At 41.6% G+C, this 22,988-nt stretch overlaps 1 pseudogene; it reads right to left on the reverse strand.

Annotated features, from left to right (window-relative positions):
- Positions 1–38: 38 nt before the first annotated feature.
- On the reverse strand, positions 39–21,976 carry LOC119774251 (annotated as a pseudogene).
- Positions 21,977–22,988: the final 1,012 nt, after the last annotated feature.

The raw sequence follows: 22,988 nt of genomic DNA on the forward strand, positions 1-22,988 counted from the left end.
TCCACTGCCGCTCTGCTGAATCTCGCTCCAGAACCGACCTAGTCGTCAATCATTCCGGCGCCGTGTGGCCGATGGTCGACATCTAAAGCTGAGCAGCTGCTGCTGAACTGACCAGAACACAGAACCGGCAACGTTCCTCTTTTCTGGAGGGGAAGTTCCACCAGAACCAGACAGCGGAGGAACCACTTCTCCACACCAACGGCTGGAAAAGGTTCAGGTTCTACTGCACTCATCTCCAGGGGACTGGCTCCACCGGATCTGCTCTCTGGGTTCTAAACGGGACCGCCAAGTGGAGAACTGGATGAAGAACCGGAACCAAGGAGGAGGAAACGTCTTACTTCTTGGAAAACAGCAAACTGAAAGAGAAAGAAAACACAGCAGCACAAACAGAGGTCAGCAGGGTGGGGGGCACAAAGGATAGCGGCCCTTAAGGGCCAACGTTGGGCTAGCCTGATCTAGAGCCACGAGAACAACAGACAGGTTGAAGGAGGAGCTCTGATTGGACGACGGCAGCATTCAGCTTAGCATTCACACCTCACTATAAACCAACAACATTGAAGCGTAAGCATGGTGGTGGGAGCATCAAGCTGTGGGGAAGACGACCTCAGCAGAACCAGTAGATGTGGAAGAGGGAAGAGCTTCACTTTCCAGGAGGAAGAACCGATGTGTTAGAATGGCCTAGTCAAAGTCCAGACATGAACCCAAAGGTAAACCTTTCCAAGGTCTTTAACCGATGCTGATCTGACTGAAAAAGAGCTGCTTGAAGGGGAACAATGATGAAATGATGTCTGTAGACGTCCAAAGCTGGAAGCTTGTAAAGAAGTGCTGATGGAGCAGCATCTGCAGGTGGTTCTGGATGAACCTCAGACGGTTCCTTAGATTAAACATCAACATTCATACGTTCTTTTAACCATCTGCTGAAAGATCCATGGGCTGAAGGATTTTAGAAGACAGAAGGTCACCGATCAGAGGTCAAAGGTCACACCAGTGTCGGCTATATAACTGGAGGGTTCCAGTGTGCATCCGTGTTGCCCCGCCCCTGTGCTTCCTCTCTCTATTCTTCTATGTAAAGCACACAGTCTATTACCCAGAGTTCATTGCTGCTATGACTTTATTGAACCAACAGCCAGAATACGCTGCTGTTCCCTGAACAAGCATAAAAATTAGTGACTTTGCAAATCTGAACAGAATCAAAATGTGCTCCCTATTCACCAAGTCAAAAAAAAAAATATTTCAAACAGCCAGATATCTCCTGAAATAACTTTATAACATATAGAGACTTATATTGTCCATTAAAAAAATCAAACCGCCACCTTCTTTAAAGGCAATCTGCAGTTAGTTAGTTCTTGTCACGTCCTAACGTCCCATTTCTCCATGCAGGCTCCAACCCTTGGATGCACTAATAACAGCTGAACTTCATAGAGGGGCATAGGGTGAGTATTGAGACAGGTCCTCAGTGTCTCTGCTGACAGGAGGCGATTCCTGGTGCTTTGGCGCCATCTGCTGGAAGTCTCTTAAACATGTCGGCTCCAGCTGGAATGTTTTGCCCTTGTGTTGCTTTTGGCCCAATGCTGTTTAAATTTGATTAATTTTCCCTCATTGATCATAAAATTGTAAAACTCTTTCCTTTATTCATCATGTAACCTGTACAAATATTGACTTTGAGTCATTTTAACCCGAGAGTTTCAATTGCATTAAAATCCCAATAACAGATTCAACTAAAAACCAGAGAGGAGAGGTTACTCACAGCATCTCTACTGCAGCTATGAATGTGTTTGACTGCTGAACAGGTTCTAATAAAAGAATTATTCAGCTGACCAGCAAGACAACTCAGATTGTGAAGAGGAGGAATGAGAGAAGAAGACAAGAGGAACAAAAACCAGAGCAGGGAGATGATTCATCACACAGAGGAAGGAAGAAATGCTGCATAGCGAAACACTTTCCCATCAAAAAATGGCTGAATGCCACAGTGCCCAGCAGCACGGGGACTAAATGCCACGGTCCCCAGCAGCACGGGGACTAAATGCCACGGTCCCCAGCAGCACGGGGACTAAATGCCACGGTCCCCAGCAGCATGGGGACTAAATGCCACGGTCCCCAGCAGCACGGGGACTAAATGCCACGGTCCCCAGCAGCACGGGGACTAAATGCCACGGTCCCCAGCAGCACGGGGACTAAATGCCACGGTCCCCAGCAGCACGGGGACTAAATGCCACGGTCCCCAGCAGCACGGGGACTAAATGCCACGGTCCCCAGCAGCACGGGAACTAAATGCCACGGTCCCCAGCAGCACGGGGACTAAATGCCACGGTCCCCAGCAGCACGGGGACTAAATGCCACGGTCCCCAGCAGCACGGGGACTAAATGCCACGGTCCCCAGCAGCATGGGAACTAAATGCCACGGTCCCCAGCAGCATGGGAACTAAATGCCACGGTCCCCAGCAGCACGGGAACTAAATGCCACGGTCCCCAGCAGCATGGGAACTAAATGCCACGGTCCCCAGCAGCACGGGAACTAAATGCCACGGTCCCCAGCAGCACGGGAACTAAATGCCACGGTCCCCAGCAGCATGGGAACTAAATGCCACGGTCCCCAGCAGCACGGGAACTAAATGCCACGGTCCCCAGCAGCATGGGAACTAAATGCCACGGTCCCCAGCAGCACGGGAACTAAATGCCACGGTCCCCAGCAGCACGGGAACTAAATGACACGGTCCCCAGCAGCACGGGAACTAAATGCCACGGTCCCCAGCAGCACGGGAACTAAATGCCACGGTCCCCAGCAGCACGGGAACTAAATGCCACGGTCCCCAGCAGCATGGGAACTAAATGCCACGGTCCCCAGCAGCACGGGAACTAAATGCCACGGTCCCCAGCAGCACGGGGACTAAATGCCACGGTCCCCAGCAGCACGGGAACTAAATGCCACGGTCCCCAGCAGCACGGGAACTAAATGCCACGGTCCCCAGCAGCATGGGAACTAAATGCCATGGTCCCCAGCAGCACGGGAACTAAATGCCACGGTCCCCAGCAGCACGGGAACTAAATGCCACGGTCCCCAGCAGCACGGGAACTAAATGCCATGGTCCCCAGCAGCATGGGAACTAAATGCTACGGTCCCCAGCAGCATGGGAACTAAATGACATGATCCCCTGCAGCATAGGATCTAAATGCCAAGATCCCCAGCAGCATAGGATCTAAATGCTGTGGTCCCCAGCAGCATAGGAACTAAATGCTGTGGTCCCCAGCAGCATAGGAACTAAATGCTGTGGTCCCCAGCAGCATAGGAACTAAATGCCATGGTCCCCAGCAGCATAGGATCTAAATGCTGTGATCCCCAGGAGCATAGGATCTAAATGCCAAGATCCCCAGCAGCATAGGAACTAAATGCCATGGTCCCCAGCAGCATGGGAACTAAATGATATGATCCCCTGCAGCATAGGATCTAAATGCCAAGATCCCCAGCAGCATAGGATCTAAATGCTGTGGTCCCCAGCAGCATAGGAACTAAATGCCATGGTCCCCAGCAGCATAGGATCTAAATGCCAAGATCCCCAGCAGCATAGGATCTAAATGCTGTGATCCCCAGGAGCATAGGATCTAAATGCCAAGATCCCCAGCAGCATGGGAACTAAATGCCATGGTCCCCAGCAGCATGGGAACTAAATGATATGATCCCCTGCAGCATAGGAACTAAATGCCATGGTCCCCAGCAGCATGGGAACTAAATGACATGATCCCCTGCAGCATAGGATCTAAATGCCAAGATCCCCAGCAGCATAGGATCTAAATGCCAAGATCCCCAGCAGCATGGAAACTAAATGACACGTCCCCCGCAGCATAGGGACTACAACGTCGACTAGACATTCTACCCTTTTATCATGAAGAGCAGATAAAATCCTGCTGCATGTGATGAACGATCTGGTCAGTGACCTGCTGACTGGTATTAGGATTATGTTCTGTAGGTTTCTATTGTTCTACACTGATGCTGTCTTTTCACCAACATATGAAGAGGTAGCAAAACGAGAGATTATGCAGATTTATCATAAATATGCCTTAATCTCAGAAGAATACAAGAAGCAGCCTTGTATTGGTTCTGCTGTTCAGGTGGGAACCTCTGCCTCTCTGTGTTCCTCTGCTGAAGACCTTTGAAGTGCTGAATGAGGTCTGGTTGTACAAACAGGAACCCTGCTGTTTTCTTACAGTTTTGGCGATGTTCTGCGCCGCACGGATCTTCCTGAGTTTCAGGTAGCCGGGGTTTTTGGTCACGGCTTGGCCCAACTGTTAAAGAAAACAAACGGAGGATCAGTGTGTTCCGAGGAAAAACGCAGCAGAGAGGCTGACAGGAGGCGCGTCTATGAGAGCAGAAACACGTTTCCCACAGAGGGATGGTTCCTGCAGGCTGATGAACCGACGATCCTCAAAGAACAATTACTCCATCATCATCATCATCATCATCATCATCATCACCACAAGCTCTAAAAGACGGTTCATCTGCTCCCTTTAGCAGAGTATCAAGTATGGGGGGAATTTATTTTCCTTAATGTTAAGATCAAAGAAAACATTTTAAATCTTTTCTATACAATAATAAAATACAGATCTTTTTTGTTTAAATTTTTTTTAAATAATTTTTTTTAAATTTTATTGTTTTCCCCTTTTTAATTTTTTGATATATTAATTAATAGAGGTATTTATTTTAAATGTTGCAAATTGAATATTTTTCCTTTTTAAACATTTTTGTTTTCAGATAAAGTTTCAATAAATTGCATTTTAAAGATGATATTCTTCCCTCCTGAGGAGAGTACAGAGTTCTAGGTCTCCTTCAATCATTCATACCATCTTATAGTTCAATACTATGGAGAACTAACTCTGCCATATTTAAAAGTAAATACAGAAATAAATAAATGCTCAATAAATAAATAAGCATACATTTAATTGCCACCAAAAATACAATAAACACATAAATGTAAATAGACATTAAATTATGCAGTGATCAGCTTCTTAATTTGCCTTTGTAATATTTACCTTATTTATTTTTTTGTAAAGCGTAAGCCTGACTTACGGAAAATCTGGCTAAATTGCTGGCATAGGGTGGAGGAGTCATGGGAACACGCTGGCACACTTCGACATACGGACATCGAGAAACTTTGATCATACTTCAAATTTCCTGTGCCATACGTGGGCCATCAGTTCCAGGTCAGTTATCTGACAAGCGTTCAGTGTCAGTTACTCACAAGTCATGGTGTCTAGCTGATCCTAAACCTCTGATTAAATTGTGCAAAAATTCTGCTTAACTTATCAAAAACTTCTCTTCAACGCATATCAACGTATCGCATGTGTTCCAGACGAGCGCTGAACGTGTTTCTAACTTCCAGCTACTGTATATGAAATTAACCTGAAATGCTGTGCATCATCATTTCAGGGGCGTTACGCTGCCGTGTGTTATGCATCCGTTAGGCTGTCGATGGACATTAGTTCTGGACTGTTGATGAATACTCTATGTATACACCTAAAAATGCAAAGAATACATATAAAGTTCAGCGTATGGCAGCGTTTTAGGAGATTCTGGGACGCCAACACGCGGCTCTTTAGCGCCCCCCTTGCGGCTCCCTGGAGCTTTTTCAAAAATGTATTTGTTTGTTTATTTGTATAATAAGTATATTTAAAAATACTTTGCGTCAAAGCCGTAGAGATCAGTGCTTTAACTTTCAACCAGCGCAAGCTGCAGGTGCGTCTCTAACTATGGATCCCAAAGGGAAAAAAGGAAGATAGCTGATGAGAAAAGAGGATTGAAAGAATGGAGCCAATCATCTGCTTTCACTATCAATATATTAGGACTGCCTGCATGTTTGCTTTGTAATGAGAGGTTGTCAAAAAAATGAAAAGAATCATTTGGAAAGGCTTTTCCAGGCAAGGCTAAATCTGCAGCTGATCATCAGGAGGGAGATAAAAAGTGCGACTGCAGAACTGGATAAATTAGAAGAGCGGAAAGATAGATTTAAGAAGTGGATTGCATCTCTAAACTCCACTACTGCTGCTAGTTTGGTTGCAAGGATGGAAAACTGTTCACAGATCCAACAGGTAGAGCTCTGATGCAGGGATGGGAACTTTCTTAAATTTTTTCTCCAAATCCTAAAAATCTAAATCACACAGAGGAACGATGGTGACGGAGGATGTGGGATTTCAGGGTTAGAGAGCTCTGCTCTGATGGATGTCACTTCCTGCTGGTTCCTCATGACTCAATCAGCTCCTCCCAACAGAAAAACATCCTCCATAGAAAGATTCCTTTATCCTGATTCAATCATTTCCTCAGTGAAACAAAACCTAAACCGCGTGGTGAAGGGCGGTGAAGCTGCGTGCGATGGGAGCATTCACTGCTCGTCCATCACCTCATGCTTCTATGTATGATTTACTCCAGGATAAACATTTATCATGAACGCGTATTATATATATTTAAGCCCAAAGTCCTTTTCTATAGCGGAATAATACACTTAGAGCTCATGTTGCCATAAGAGGCAAAATAAGACTTTTACATTTTTGCGGCTCTTTGAGCAGTTTGGGTTGCCGACCCCCACCTTAGTTCAACTAAAACGAGCTTCAAAAACAAAAGAATGGATACAAAGATTTGACGGTCATTAGTGGAAAAACCAGCGGGGCGCCGCCTGGAACCGCTCTGATTGACTAGAGTGTCTGCGATCGACCGCTGCAGCGGAGGATCTGCAGCGTTTGACGCGTTCGGCGGCACACCAGGGTCAAAAACAAAGACTAACATCATGAATCCATTACACTGTTATCCGTCTACTCCATGTTTGATTAGAGGAGGAGACCCAGGAAGATGGACCTACTCTGGTTTTATGGTTAAAGGTCTAAAAAGAAAAAAAATCTATTGTTTCTATTTTTTATTGCCTCTTTTAATATTCTGGTGAAGATTCTCAGTCATCCAGGTCATAGTCATCCTAAAAAAGGAAAAAAATCAATCCACTGGACTTTGTTTCCAAGTTTGAAGACGTTTCTCTTCCCATCCAGGAAGATTTTTCAATTAAAAATATGAGAAATAGAGTTGAGTTCCAGGCTTTATAGAGAAGCCCAACAAAGCTTTGTTTTAGTTTAGAAAACATGCAAACTGAACCGGACGGGCAGGTCCCCCCCTTTGGTATGGGGGTCGTTATACCTGTCTATGTCTCTGAAAGGGAGGGGGTTAGAGGGAATTGTAGGCGTGGATGAACAGGCGAGGTCTTCTGTTCTCCTGTAAAGGAGTTGGGGTTGCAATGATAGCAGGAAGGGATCAACTCCATTGCTGCATTTTCAGTTTGTGAAAGCTGAAATCTGAGTCCCCCCCTGTTTAAGATTGGTTTTTCTTTCTAACATACGAACCTTCCTTCACGCTCCTCACAAACCACCTGTCATCTTTGACTAAAATGTGAACACTCTGGTCCTCCAAACAATCTCCTTTGTCCATCAGGTGTAGATGTACTGCAGAGTCTTGTCCAGAGGAGGGCGCTCTCCTGTGTTGGGCCGTGCGTCTGTGGAGAGGTTGTTTGGTTTCTCCAATATAAAGATCGGAGAAGTCCTCGCTGCACTGAACAGCATATACCAGCATATACCAATTCTCTTGAGTTTTTGTTGGGCTACTGGATAGAGCCTGGAACTAAACGCTATTTCTAACATTTTGAATTAAAAAAGCTTCCTGGATGGGAAAAAAAACGTCTTCAGACTTGGAGAAAAAGTCCAGTGGATTGATTTTAACTTCTATGGAATGTTTTTAATATTAAAATTAGGGCTGCAACAACGAATCGATAAAATCGATAAAATTCTACTTTTAAAAGCGTTGGCAACGAATTTCATCATCAATTAGTTGTGTCACGCGATTTATGCGTCATCCGCCGCCGTCGTCATCATCTCTGCCACTTGACTGAAACAGGGGAAGAAAAAAAAAATACAGCAGAGGAAGCCAGCGCTGCAGGTGCAGTGTTGCCAACTTTGCGACTTTGTCGCTATATTTAGCGAATTTTCAGACCCCTCCAGCAACAATTTTTCAAAAAAGCGACTAGCGACAAATATGGCGACTTTTTACGGTGTCACTGCCGGCTTTTGGAGACTCTTACTGACAGCGCTGCAGTCAGAGCCGCAGGATTTTTACCCTTAGCATCCAGACTGCAAATGAAGCGCGCATGCGCCGGAATTGATCACAATAATTAAAATAGCCTGCGCTTTGTAAAGCGAAAAAAAGTCGTAACATGCAACTTTTGTAAAAACAAATGAACATGGCACAGAAGCACCACTGTTATGATGGAGCACCTGAAAAGAAAACACGTTGGAGCCGTCGATGGCAGTGAAGAGAGCTGATCAGCAGGGTGAGCGACCATGTTTGTTTGGTTTTAAAGTGGGGAAACGTAACGTTAGTTTCTCAGGTAGCTCATCTGATGCTTTCCTTACCGTGTTAGTAGGTTACAGACAGTGATAAGGTTGGCTACTTATTTTACTTTTAATTTCATTTGAATTAGCTTAAGCAGCGTTTATATTTACTTTATAAATAAATTAACTTGCAAATTATGAGGGCAAGGCTTTTAAAGTTTAAATCTTCTGGCAAAGATAAAGTAAAGAAGATCCTGCAATTTATGGAAGTAAAGCAGAATAAAATCCAGCAAGATCAGTAATATGTCAATTCATTATCTGCCACATTCCCATGTAAATATCTGTCTTTGGAGGATGTGTTTTTTAGCACCCCTAGTCCTCTCATTTTTATTCCAAATACAATTTATAATTTGAATCACAGGCTATTTTTATCTCTATGGTTCAGTATATTCTCAAGTAGCAACTTTAACTGCTATACTTTCCTGTCTTAAAAGGCAGAACTCTTCTAGTCTAAAAAAAACTCATTTGTTGAAATGGGGGGGCCTATTGTTTGAACCCCTTAGAGGCTTTAAAAACAAAAATGTCTTTTTTTGCACTTTATGAAACAAAGTAGCCTATATTTTGTGAATGTTTAGCTACATTTCTCATGTACGTTTGCGTAGTTTTAACACAAACATTTATTTTTCATATTGCACCAGTACAGTTAATGAGCAACCTGTACTTGTGTGCTTGTTTGTTCTGTCTAAAATGTTTATTTTGGAATAAGGAGGTTAATATAAAAATATTTTTTGTCCGATTCATCGATTAATCGAAAAAATAATCGGCCGATTCATCGATTTTTAAAATAATCGTTAGTTGCAGCCCTAATTAAAATCCTAAAGGAATTAAACATGGAGCTGTCAGAACCCCCCAGAACCTGTGGGAGGTTCTGCCTGGGCAGCACTGTGGCCATTGGGCCAGGTCAGTAGAAGCTCTCCACAGCTACATGGTGGTGGCAGTATCATGCTGATGTAGATGTGAACACTCAGAACCCGGGCCGACAAAGTTCTGTAGAACATGGAGCTTCCTGCACGTCTGAGTCAGACTCAATGGATCAGAGCTTCATCCTGATTGGCTGAAACATCTTCCGACCGTTCAAAGATCCACTCTGCCCCCCAGAGCAGATCAGAACCGGGCTCAGGTCCGTAACTCACCATCTTTGCAGCTTCAGCTTCTCATTCAGCCTGGATAATCTTCTGCCTCTGCTCCTGTTTGGCCTTCTCCACGTAGAACTGAGCGCGCTGCGCCTCCTGCTGGGCTGGAGGAGAACAGCCCCAGTCAGCTTAGAGGAGGTTCTGGAAGCGTCCTTGGAGCAGGGAGGGGTTCTGGTCCACTCACCGACTTGCTTGGCCTCCACGGCGGCCGTGTACTCCCTGCTGAAGCTGAGCCCGGTGATGGCCACGTCGTCCAGGATGATGTTGAAGTCTTTGGCGCGCTCGAACAGCTCCCTCCGGATCAGCAGAGACACCTGCAGGATCCAGACACCTCAGAACCGACTGGAGGAGAACCAGAACCAGGACAGAAAATAAAACCAGAACCAACATCCCCCTTTATATTGTTTATATCCATCTGAGAAATACAGTAGTAGCCATTCAAAGTTCCCCGCTTTCCTTAACGGGACCATGGCGGCTCCCCTACAATCTAAAATATTCTGTCATTGCTTGCAGACAGTTTTAGGGGATTCTGCTGCCAGTTGAACAGGAACGGCCATTTTGAATGGCTGCTACTGTATGTGGCGGTATAAGCTTTGCCCAAATCGACCAGAACTTAGATGGTGCTGAAACCAAATTTGCTTTAAACTAGATCAACGTCTTTGTTTAGAGCGGATTTGGACCGAGCCTTGTTACATCATTACTGCGCCGTCCGGCTTCAGATATAAAATACATTTTTATTTTCTTCTAAGAACATCAAACCCCATTTCTTCCCACGAGTTTCAGCTTCCATGAATGAAACCTTAGTTAGAGGGATGAAACTAGCATCATTAGACAAAGTTACACGACATTATGAATGTAAAAAACTCAGACATGATCAGAGATGAAAGTACTTTAAATTCCTGTTGGTACAAATAGAAGTCTAGTGGCGGTCTAACCTCTAACTCTGTGTAACCTGAGCGTTTCAGGGAGTTCTGCTATTTAACAGCCATCTTTAAACCAAACCAGCCACATGAGACCATGAGATGCATCATGAGTGCATTTAAACAGACATTATGGTGAAAAGGAAGCAGGGAGACAATCTATCAGGCATCACTGAGGATGCTTTTCTGAAAAATAAACCTTTTCATAGCTACTAGATGCTCCGAGGCGTCACCGAGTGTGGCGACAGGTTAGAAACATGCGGGGTTCTGGGTACCTGAGCTCTCTACGTGATGAGCTGCGAGGCGTTGAACTTGGCCACCACGCTCTTCAGCACTTCGTTGACGATGGAGGGCAGCACGCGCTCGTCGTAGTCCTGGCCCAGCTGCTGGTAGAGGACGGGCAGGTTGGAGGCCAGCGGCCGCGACAGAACCGTTCAACATCTGCAGGTCTGCAAACACAGCAGGGTTCCTACAGCATGAGGCAAGTTCAATTCAAGACTTTTTAAAGCCAGTAAAAATAAAAATTTAAGACCAAATTCACAAGAAACACAAGAAAAACCCGCTTGTGACAACTTAACCCAAAGGTTAATTTTAACATAAACCACTGCACTAATGTTTCAAATGTTGAAAAGCTTCCCATACAGGAAGAAAGCTAAAAACACACAAATGACAGATATATTTGAACAATTATTTAACTGAATTCAAACTTTGTTTTAGCAGGGAACAAAAATCAGTTTTAAAGCCCCAACATAACCAGTGCTAAGTCTTTTTTGCAGCTATTTTTCTTTGTATGGTTTTCTTAGTATGTTTGATTTGGTGATAAGTGGAGGCGTTGCAGAGACAAGGGTGGAACTAAACTGAGAAATACCGTCCGTTTCTCTGTAACTCCATTTTGACGCTTTGTGTTTCGTGCTTCGCATGTGTGACTCCACTGCCTTAATTCCCATCGTTCTGAGCTTGAATGACTTCTTGCACTAAATCCACTGAGCCTCATGTCTGTTCCCTGGTTTTAGCCATGGAGGAAACTCTTGGCTGGAGACAATTATCGTTACATTTACACTTGCTCATATTTTCCAGACAAAAAGTTAATGGCGCATCTCCCAAACGTCCCGGCCGCAACAACGCTTTATTGGTTCCGCTATCGGGTAGGAACCAATAATGGCGAGCTGTAATTTTTTGTTTAAATAAAAAAAAAAATAATAATAATAAATTGTCAATTTTAATGTTTTATTTATATTACAAAAATAAATCGTAATAAAAATCATCCTATTTATGATGTTTTAAAAATTAAGACCTGAGAAAGATTTAAGACATTTTAATACCAATTAAGGCCTTAGTTTTATTTGAAGAATTCAATGCCTTTTAGGACTTTTTAAGGACCTGCGGGAACCCTGCACAGAGCGGCGGCGCCGTCAGGAGAAGCATCCTGTCCGCTACATTTCAACATGAACAAAACATTGCCCTGGTTTCTATAGCAACCAACCAACTCACTTAAAGCTTTAGTTTCTCCTACTTCTCCTGAAGGCAGCACACATGCAGAGAAGGTCAGAGGGTGTGAAGCAAGGAGATAGGTTTGATTTCAGCCTTGGTAGGGACACTGCTGGTCTAAAGTTTCATTGGTCTGATGTCATTGGTCTGATGTCATTGGTCCGACAATGCGTAATGCTGCTTTTTGTCATCCTTCAGGTGAGCATCAGGGTGCATTTCGTTTAAAGAAGCATTTTTTGCTACATTTATTCAAATTTTATAAGCGCTACACTAACTAGATGCTGCTTATCAATTGCTCTGTTCGAATTCATGGGCTGCGTCCTTAGAAGGCCAGATTCGAAGGACGATGACGTCATAGCGCGGCGCCGAGGTCTGGTCGGATTCCAAGAGTCCTCGTTGTGCGACCTTAAAATGCGTCCTTCATTTTGGCCGATTTGAAGGACGGGTGTCGATGTATCCTCGGTATCCTTGGTTTACCCAGGATTCATTGTGAGACCAAGCAAGCCGTGATCAGAGGAAATGTTACTTGGTGCCGAACAGTGGTGAAAATTGGAAGTTCAGTTTAATATAATCCACTCTGAATAGTTCCGTCTGAAATGAATGAAAACAGTTTTAATGGTTATAGAGTCAGATATGTGGCGGTAATGTTTGATTTATCTAAAGGTCTTTATCTGTTACTGTGTAAATTATTTTGGCTGTAATTTAAGGACAGATTCTAATAAATCAGCAGAGTGGGAACTATAAATCTGATAGGAGTTTTATCTTTTTATTGCTGTTTTGCACAATATGCTTAACTAAGAATTTTTTTGTTGTTGAATATTAGAGATTTTGCAGATATATTTTATACATACATTGTTTAGATTTACTTATATATTTCTACCCTTTTATAGAATAGAATAGAAAATCCCTTTATTGTCCCACAATGGGCAAATTTACAGCAGCAGAAAGATTATTGAAAATGGTCACACAAATGTGGACCTTAGAAAAATGTCTAAGAATAACATAATAGGGAAGAGTTAAAATATAAACAATATAATACTGTAAAGTGTTTTAACAATATAAAACTGGAGAATAAATAACCAATATGCAGCTATGGACATTTTTACAGTGATGGATATTTGAAAATAGCAGCAACATCAGAGATGTGCAGAATGACAGCAGCAGGTTATTTAACTGACTAAGGTTTCTATCATTACATTTGATTTTATCTGTTCCTGCTCCCGGTGGTTGGAACATTTATTCCACTCTGGATTCTTGTGAGTGTAGTCTTTGTTCACTTTAACTTTTTTAAAAATAAATAAACAAACAGTTTTGAAAACCTCAGTATTCATTCTTTTCCTGCTTTGTGTGTCAACTTTCACGGTTGCTAAGCAACATAGCATACAGCGGTAAAACCCGCCGAAGGGTGGACCTGTTAGAATTTACAGCCAAAACTCTTCTGGTCTCCTTATTTTCAAGGACTTTGAAGGATCCAGTCTAGGTAGACCGCGTCCTTGGAGGATGCAGCCCAGGAATTAAAACAGAGCCATTGTTTGAAGCATCACCAGCTCTGATGAACGTGGAATTGGGACTTTTTTCCATTTGGAAAAGGTTTGCATTAGAACTTAGCAGCGACTAAGACAGAAGGTAAATACCTGCCTGTTAAACCAAATATAGTCTAAGTATGTCTGCTGTATGTAGAGTTATCCTGTTTTCCTTTTGAATATGTGGAAGTGTGCAGATGGAAATAGAGGGTTGTCGTTTTGTTTTTTTAGCCGATATGCTGATTTTCTCTGTATCGTAAAAATAACATATTCAAGGGTCTGTAAATAATTTTTCATAATACATCCGAAGTGTAGATATCATCCAAAACATGGAAATGAACTTGTACCTAACTTGATTTACACACATTGAAGCTGGTCTGTAGACGCTGTATTCAGTGTATTCTACTTCATCAAATCATTACATGTTATATTCTATAAAAGAAATAACACCTGCTATTTATACCTGCGCTGCCTCAAAGGCTCGTCATAAAATGAAAACAGTAATAGCAAAGAAATATTGCTCAAAGAGACACCATCACATTTTCTTTTTCAGTCTGCTGTGGCTAAGAATCTGAATAAAATGTATCATACTGTAGAATTAAATATTATTTTCACATGTTAACGTTGATTACTTACATTTCTCAAGTTCCACAAATCCAAACCTCCTGCTGCTTTACAGAACTGCAATCAGCAGCTTTCAAATGTTGCAGCATATTTAGTTTTTTAGCTGGATTAGTTTGGTAGCCTAGCAACAGTTGGAGTAACCGCGGGATTCTAGGGTGAACAAAATGTGAAATTCAGACGCACAGACTAAAAAAAAAAAAAAAAAAAACAGCCAATCAGGAAGAGAGAAGGCGGAACTTAAGACAGAACAACCAATGAGAGTGGAGGTAAACACCACAACACAGTTACATTCGCTGCTACAGCCGGGCGTACACTGTGCGATTTTTTTAAATTGTTGCACGCAGCTATAGGTCACACTGTATGGAGAAACCGCAGGGTATTTGGACAAAGACATGGCTGAGTAAACGTGGCTACTACGGTCTGTCAATATGACAGGGAGAACGCCATTTTACTCATTGCACCCCCGCCATGATAAAGTGTTTCCATCTGACAGGAAGAGGAAAAAAAGAATCCCTGTTGCCACTGAGCGATTTGCCGACGACAGTCGACTGAAAATCAAACATGTTTATTTTCTCCCAACCTTAGGATTCCTGATGGGGTGGTGGTGAGAGGCTGATCGGCCCTCGTTACCCCCCGTACACAACGCAACATCCGGCTGAAAGTCGGCCCGATTGAAAAGTTGTCGCAAGACTGGAGAAACGGCCAGAAATGGACAAAGAAAAATCGTATCTTTTCATCTGTTTGCTGGTTCAATGGTTTGTCGCTGAAAATTCTGAATTCTGAAAAACTGAATTGTGACAGGAAGGACTTTGATACGTAACTTAGACCTTTTCTAAATTTAAACTCTTTTAACATGAACCATTGCTCTTTGAGAATCTACTCTTGTATAAACTGCTGGGAGGGACACAGTGACTGACTGTGACTTTAGCAATGTTCACATACGGTTTGCTATAAAGTAGGGCTGTCAGTTTTAAAGCTTTATTAACGCGTTAACTGCTTTAGACTACAACGCCGACATTTTTTTTAAGGCACGGTAAACGCGCATCAAAACAAACGTACCGTTTGCTTTTGTTCTTTATATTTCCGCAGCGCTCTCTGTACCGTTTGTTTTACCCTCGGCGCTTTCCGTAGCTTCAGGAACGCTACGTTTGTGGGAGAGTCCGCCGCATAACAGACCTTTGAATGGGCAAAAATGGCAAACAGACAAGGCATCCTGAATGATAAGTTTCTTTTTAAAGTTATGTCAGAAGGCTCTCTAGACAAAACCTGAGTCCTATGTCCAGAGGAAACGAGCGTCTCACTGGCTTAGTGCCAACAACACAAAGAAATGAACTAAGTCATGTGGACTGCGCTGCTGCTGCAGCTCCTGTTCAGACCAAAGGAAGATTAAAGCATTTTGAAAATGTTCTAAATGTAAAATGTTATGATGTTGAGATGACTGTAAAGCCCGGGTATTGTAATTTCGTTTGATTTATTTATTATTTTGTGAGTAACTTCATTTTATTTGGATTAAGTCTGTATTTCATAACGGAATGTGCACTTTATTTTAACAGTACATCTTTTTTTTGTCCTATGATAGAGAAAAAAACTTAAGTTTACGGAGTACTCTGAAGTACTGTTTACTCTTCTGTAGTTTTGTACAGTTTTGATGGAAGCATAATTTTTTACAATTTTTGAATAATTATTGGCCAGAATTTAAACCAGGATAATTTTATTCTAGTTTCTTAAAAGTGTTTGAAAAATAATGATAATAAAAAAAACTTTTTGTATATGCATGTTGTTTTTTACATTATTGCACAATTGCATTTTTAAAATGCCCAAATAAAATAAATAGAAGAAAAAGATCAAATATGCAATTAATTTGCGATTAATCTAAAATGCCGACTGTTTGAGCATCGAGTCGATCCATGAGTGAGGAACTAACTAATCCGCTAATTTCAGCGGGAAACAGGCTTTATAGACGGGTTATTGGGGTCAGGCTGTTCCCGTCCTGTTTTCACATTCAGACTTTTGTATCTTGGTAAAGAATATCAGAAATTGTGTTTATCTGTTATACACTTTCAATAGTTAAAACATATATCATTTTTGTTGTTTATAAAACTTTTTATGGTCTAAGTGTTTTTTGTTATGAGTCTGGTGAACATAAAGTTATGACTGCACTACTGTGAGCACTTCCTTTTGAACTAAGAATAAGATTTTTCTCAAATAGTTCAAATCTATATAGTTTTACTTTTTTGTCTGTTTGCAAAAATGATCTTATTTCAAAAAGGAAGTTTTAGACAAACTCCAAACAAATTCTCTTTGGTTTTAAATGATTTTGTGCAACTTTTTTACATCTTAATTTTAGAGAGAAAAAGTTTAGATTTTTCTGTATTCAGAAAAATATGAGTAAAAAAACAAAAACGATTTTCTATTTGTTAAAAACAGACTTATTTCAGACAAACTGTTAAAATGTGGAATACATGGGTTGTAATGATGTCTTAGAAATTAAGGCTGGAACAATTATTCACATTAATTGTTGAAATCATCATCAACTAATTTAGTAAACAATTAATCGTTAACTGGAGAATAGAGACTCTAAAACATGCCTTTAGCTGATAGAATGACTCAGAGCAGGAATTATAAAAACATTGTTAAAAAATGTATTAACATTTTACAGTTAGGATTTTAAAAAAAAATGTGTTTTTGTCTGTCAATAAGCTCCACCCAGAACTCCTGAAGTGGAAAACATTTTAGTTTCATTTGGTTTAATTTAGGAAAAGAAAAATCTTTAAGGAACTTCTGGCTATCCAATTAATCACACAAACAATCGACAGGTTCATTGATTTAAAATTAATTGTACTTGCAGCCATAGTTGTAATCATCAAATAGATGAAGAGAAAACACTACTGGCTTAAAAAAGAAAAAGGTCCACTAGTTAACCTGATGTCCCAACAATTGGTATAAATCTTTGTAATAAACTGAGTCCATCTCTACCCAGAACCCCGGGGTCCATCTTTAGACTTCCTGCAGCATTTCACTCTGTCATGTTTTGTTTTCTCAGTGGCTCATTCCTACTGTTCAACTCATTGCTCTCAACCGGGAGGGGGGATTTACCTTTAGCCAAAACTAGGCGGTGGCCTAGGGCCCCAAGTTCCTGAGGGCCCCATAAAACTCCTTTTACATGTATAGTTAATACAACTATTCCTTATTTGTGCACAATAATGATGTTTTTGTTGAAAATCATTTGGCTAAAATGCCATCAGAACGCTTATAATAAGTGTGTCTCAGCCTCCTAGCTTAATGAGTCTGATGCATTTCCATCCAACGGGACGGCGGCTGGTTTAGTCGATTATTTTTCAGATTAATCGGATAGCCGAAGGTCCCTTAAAGAAGATTTTTTTACGAAATTAAACCAGGCGAAACTAAAACTTTTCCTGAAAGGAGCAGATTGATAGAATTTTTTCATCTTAAATGCAAAATGTTAATTTTTTTTTTTAAATTTCGATATAATTACCGCTCTGAGAGGGTCACTGTGGCGGCTAAAGGCTGTTTTAGAGTATCTATAATCCAGCTAACAATTAATTAAGAAATCAGTTGACCATTATTTAAATAATGGATTAATCTGATTGTTTCAGCTCTACTTAAAAATATAAAATAAAGTCTCTGCTGCCTGTAAAAATATGCCCTGACAAAGTTGTTCTATGGAAGCTCATAAAGTGTTAAAAGATAAAAGTAAACATTCACAATATATGAGGAGTGTACTTTCTCTGATAAAACCTAAATCTGAACTATATCGGTATCTCATTAATCCGGCTCTAGATCAACATCAACCAGATGAAACTCAGACTTCATCAGGGTCAAAGTTCAGACCTGCAGGAGATAAAACTTTAAACCCTGACGTCAAACTTCCTGTAGAACATCTGGATCCAGATGAAGAGGACGAAGACTAGCCTGGTGGGTGAATGAGTGGTAACCATGGTGACCTGCCTGACCTTTGCTTCCTGTGAGGGAGGAGATCTTCCTGGGTTGGGCTCTGATGTCATAGATGATGGGGTACTGGAACCAGGGGACCCTGCACAACAAAACCTCCGTCACTCCATCTCATCCTGACACGGTCACCATGACAACATCCTCCAGCCCCCATGGCACTAAGGTACAGAACAAAGCAGCTGCTCTACCTGAAGTGGAGGCCTTCAGCGAGGACCGTGTTCATCTCCATCCCCCCGATCCTGTTGAAGATGATGGCTCGATGTCCTCCTTCCACTGCAGACAGACAGACAGACAACAGTCCATCATCCGACACCAACCCGGCCGCTGTGGTCCAACAGGAAGCTCCAAGCTCAAACAGCCTGCTGCTGGTTGTGTGGAGTTTAGATGCAGCAGAGAGCTAAAGGCTTATTGACATATTGATCCTAATAAAGCATCTAATGTAGACAAAAAGTTCCTGATAAACTGAACCCGGTTACAGTGATGAGAGAAGGCCTGTCTACTTTTAAGGCTAGGCTTAAAACTTTCCTTTTTGATAAAGCTTATAGTTAGAGTGGCTCAGGTTATCCTGAGCTATCTCTATAGTTATGCTACTATAGGCTTAGACTGCTGGAGGACATAGGGACCCCCATTTCATCATTCTATCTCTATTCTCCCACTCTGCAGAATCTGTTAGTTCAATCTCTAACGTTCTGCTCTCTCTGCTTTTTCTCATAGTAGCTTCATCTGGTCTGTTCCTGTTTGGCTGTGACTCCATCCTGGAGAGAAATATCAGCTGTGCTGCTGCCATCAACACCTTTGTATATAGATGCTGGAGATCAGCCAGTTTTCCAGTGTAGTCCTGTTTCTCTGACTGTGACTAACTGGATGTGCTCTCTTCATCCTCTGACATGGGAGCTGGCTCGGAGCTCGTCTGCCTGGCTGTGTTTCCTGGTTCTGCTGGAAGTTTCTTTCTGTTAAGGCCAGAAAACACTGAATCCGATTTTGCATCAAATCCAACGGGAAATTGTTTCTGACGAGGGTTGTGGCCTTTAGCGCTTATTGAAAGTAGGGCTGGGCGATAATTCAATAACGATATATATCGATCGATAGACGTGTGTCGCAATAGAAAAAAAGAGGGTCGATAAAAGTTCGATAAAAAAGAAACGCAGTTTTCCTTCCTTCTCATTGTAGCCTAGCATGTATGTTTATGCTAGTCACTGCTTCCTCCCAACCAATCACAATCGCGGACCCAGGCACGCCGTCACCAAGCGCCGCCCTCTCAAACCACAACACAGAGCACATGAAGATGTCGCAGCAGGAGAGGCGGAGGAAATTGTTTCAAAGAAGGGTTTTTGTAGTTCGGCAGTATTTCGGTCATGGCAAGTCGGACAAAAAACAAACCACAGTCATCTGTAAAATGTGTCGGGAACCAGTGAAAACCAAGTCTGATAACACAACCAACTTTTTTTTTTTTTTTTATCATCTCAGCCGCTCACACCCGCTGGAGTAAGAGCTGTGTAGGCCACAGCGCGGTTCTCCTCCGAGGAATCTTCAGGAATTTCGGGAAAATATATATATATTTTCAGTTCTGGGCAGTTTACCACGTAGTTCTAACAATTGAGAGAAAAATGCTGAGCGGCCAGAAACTTCAAAGTAAAAACTCAGGTTAAAGCAGGAAAAGTGGGCGGTGGGGGGGGGGCATTTACTTATTTGATATATTTATTTTGGTCACTTTTCTGGTCACTTTAGTTTATTCTTTGTCACTATTTAATAACATAACCCAGGTCTCTTAAGTTATTTTTCTTTAAAACAATTATGTTATGGTTAAAAAAGTTGGTTAAATAAAGATTTAATTCGAAGTCTGTGTTTGTGTTTTTTATTAAAATTAAATCATTTAGCAATATTATTAAAAAGTCCAAGCAGAGCTGCACATAAAATATGGTTTCAAATCTTTTCAATAATTATCGATATCGATCAATATGCATTTTTTTTATCGATAAGCTTTTTTTCTATATCGCCCAGCCCCAATTGAAAGTCAATGGGGATTATGACGAACGACACAATGTTACGCAAGGGGACTGCGCAGCTCTTACTGAGGTTGAGCCCAGGTCTATTTTAGTCGGACTACGCAGCAATTCAGCAAAAAAAATTAACAAAACATTAAAAAAGAAAACTACAATGATAAGAGTTCAGGAGGACACAAAACATAAGCCTTCCAAAACAACAAGAGACAGAGAGCGCAGTTTATCAATCTCCTCAGAAAAAAAACAAAATACGAGGAAATAACGAGGACAAAATAACGAGGTAAGGGCAGCGTATCTCTCCAACCTCTTTATGAAAATAAGAAAGATGTATTTCCCAGATCTCTCTCTGAGAATCAGCTCTCTGCCTCAGTCTGCATAAAAACCGCCCCACGCCGTTTATTGACGTTTTTCTGTAGAAGTAGACCTCATGTTTTTAATGTATGAACATTCTCCATCTGTTCTGAAAAGAGATGCTGCACTGACTCCTTAAGAGGGGCTTTGCTTCATTTAATGTTCCGGTGTTTTTTTTGTTTTTTAACAGCTTTTCATAACCTGTCCAAGTCAAATATGTGGGAAATTGTTTGTGAGGCACAGAGAGAGAAGTGAAAATAATCTGCGCAGATCTGCCTACCCTGCCAATGCATATGCAATCAGTGTGACATGAAAACAAATCGGTACATAGATTAAAGGTCGCACTCAACTGCATGCTCAGGCCTTTAAAGGGGAGTTTTTCATCTCCACTGTCGCCACAAGCATGCTTGGTGTGAGGGATTGCTGAAGAGTCAACGATTCCATGCCATCAACTGGTTTTTCTTAGAGAAAACTTTGAATCAATCTGACTGGAGGATCTGGTGAACTGTAAAGTGCCTTGAGATGACATGAATTGGCGCTATAGAAATAAAGTGAATTGATCCAGGAAGATCCTGAGCTGTTCCAGGTATTTGCCCAAACTGCTCTGAATGGGATTATATATTTGGATCAGGCTCCACTGGACTGGAATCAAACTGGTCTGTTCAGGCCTCCTAAACAGGCCTAAAAATAAACCCTTTGCCGTTTCTTCTGGTCAATCAGAAATCCTGATGTCTCTAAGATGCAGGATCAGAGGGTGGGATGTGCAGGTGAGCAGGTACCTGTGTATGTGGCCTCCTTCACTCCATAAACCAGAGCTCCAGCTCCGATCAGCAGTTTGAGTCCAGTTCCTGCTCCCCGGGGTCCTGAGGACATCCTGCCAGCAATCTGCCTCAGCTGCTGCAGAAGACCCTGCAGAAAGCAAACAGATGATCTCCCAGCATGCAGCAGCTCCTCTCTGATGACATCAGACCTCTCACTCTAATCCACTATTAACCAGGAGGACTTTCTAGATGGTTTACACCACAATAAATCTCATACAGGTCATTTTTATAAGCCGAATTACAGCAGAGTTTGTGTACAGCATAATTAATGCCAATGACGTCACTAAATGTAAAGTAATCTCTGGAAAATTATTAGATTATCTGGTTTTCTCAAAGCAATTCGGACTCATTGGAAGAACCGAGGAACCGGATAAAAGCTGCAGAACGTTCTAAAAGATATCCAGACATTTCCCGAATGAAGGAGATTATTAATCCCCATAATAATCATTAAACTTCCTGTTAGCTCCTCTGGCTGCTGCTGTCACTTTACATCGGCAGGACGCAAGTGCCACGTTTTGAAACGGCACGAGCCGTGGAGCACAACGCGGGAAACTATAGAGCGGTTCTACCGAACAGAACCGGATCAGAACAATCCGAGGAAACAATAAGAGGAAAAGTTCACTCACTGCTGGCTCCTTGTTCGCCATGCTGTCCTACTGGAGGAGCAAATGGGAAAAGACGAGAAGGTCAAGCTTGATGACGTATTTCCGTGTCCGCAGGGGCTGATGGGAGATGTAGGCTTTAAAAAAAATCCTGTTCAGGCTGGCCAATTGTCCCTTAAAGTTAGCTTTTCCACATTTAGTAACAAAAATTATGCTTAAAATTTAACTTAAATGTTTACAAAATCATTTCATACCAACAAGAAAAGGTTTTAATAGAAAAAAATAATTTTATGGAATGAAAAACTTTATTTACAGGGAGTTGAAAGCTCTCGGTTACTTTTAAGTTATTTATGTCACACAGAAATGTAAAATTAATCTTTCAAGCTTTTTTATGGATTCATGATTACACATAACATAAACTACAAATAAACAAAAGTCCAGGTCTATTAAAAAGCATATAAAGCGTGAGAAGGGATTTAAAAAAATGTCGTATTTTGTGTCTCCAATGTAGGAAATATGAAAGTTTAATGACAAATGAATACAGAAACACAATCTAGATGTTCTCCCTCTAAACTAATTTAACTAATTTAACTGTGGTCCTATAACTGGGCCGTAGCACGATAAAACTTACCGAAGGGGAAACGTAAACAGAGAATATCTTATTGAGAATCTTTCTTTCAAATTCAACCATGGAGATGAAACTGTGGACTTTACAAAGTAAAGTTCTGATTTCACAAAACTTTGAATCTGTTAAGTTATGACTAAATAACAGAGCTGTAAAATGGCTTAATTTGATCATTTATTTAGAAGAACCTTTATTAGGCTAAATTAAACTCCTTTTACAGGTATGTTTATTACAGCTATTCCTTATTGTGCACATCAATTATGTTTTTGATAAAAATCTTTTTGCTAAAATGCCCATGATTCATGCAGCTATTATTTCATCCAAATGAAAAATGGAGAACAGATAAGCAGATCATGGCTTGTCTACAGTGAAAAGGAGGACTGGGTTATTTTACTTTGGCCTTTTTGGAAACACAGGAAGGAGCAATCAGCTAAGTTAGAGAGGTGTTGGTCATTGTAAAATCTTTCATTCCTTTTGAAACAGCATTAATGAGCACACTGCCAATATGAAA

The sequence above is a fragment of the Cyprinodon tularosa genome, unplaced genomic scaffold (genome assembly GCF_016077235.1).
Source record: "Cyprinodon tularosa strain WSP-4 unplaced genomic scaffold, ASM1607723v1 ctg804, whole genome shotgun sequence".
In the NCBI taxonomy this organism is placed as follows: domain Eukaryota; kingdom Metazoa; phylum Chordata; class Actinopteri; order Cyprinodontiformes; family Cyprinodontidae; genus Cyprinodon; species Cyprinodon tularosa.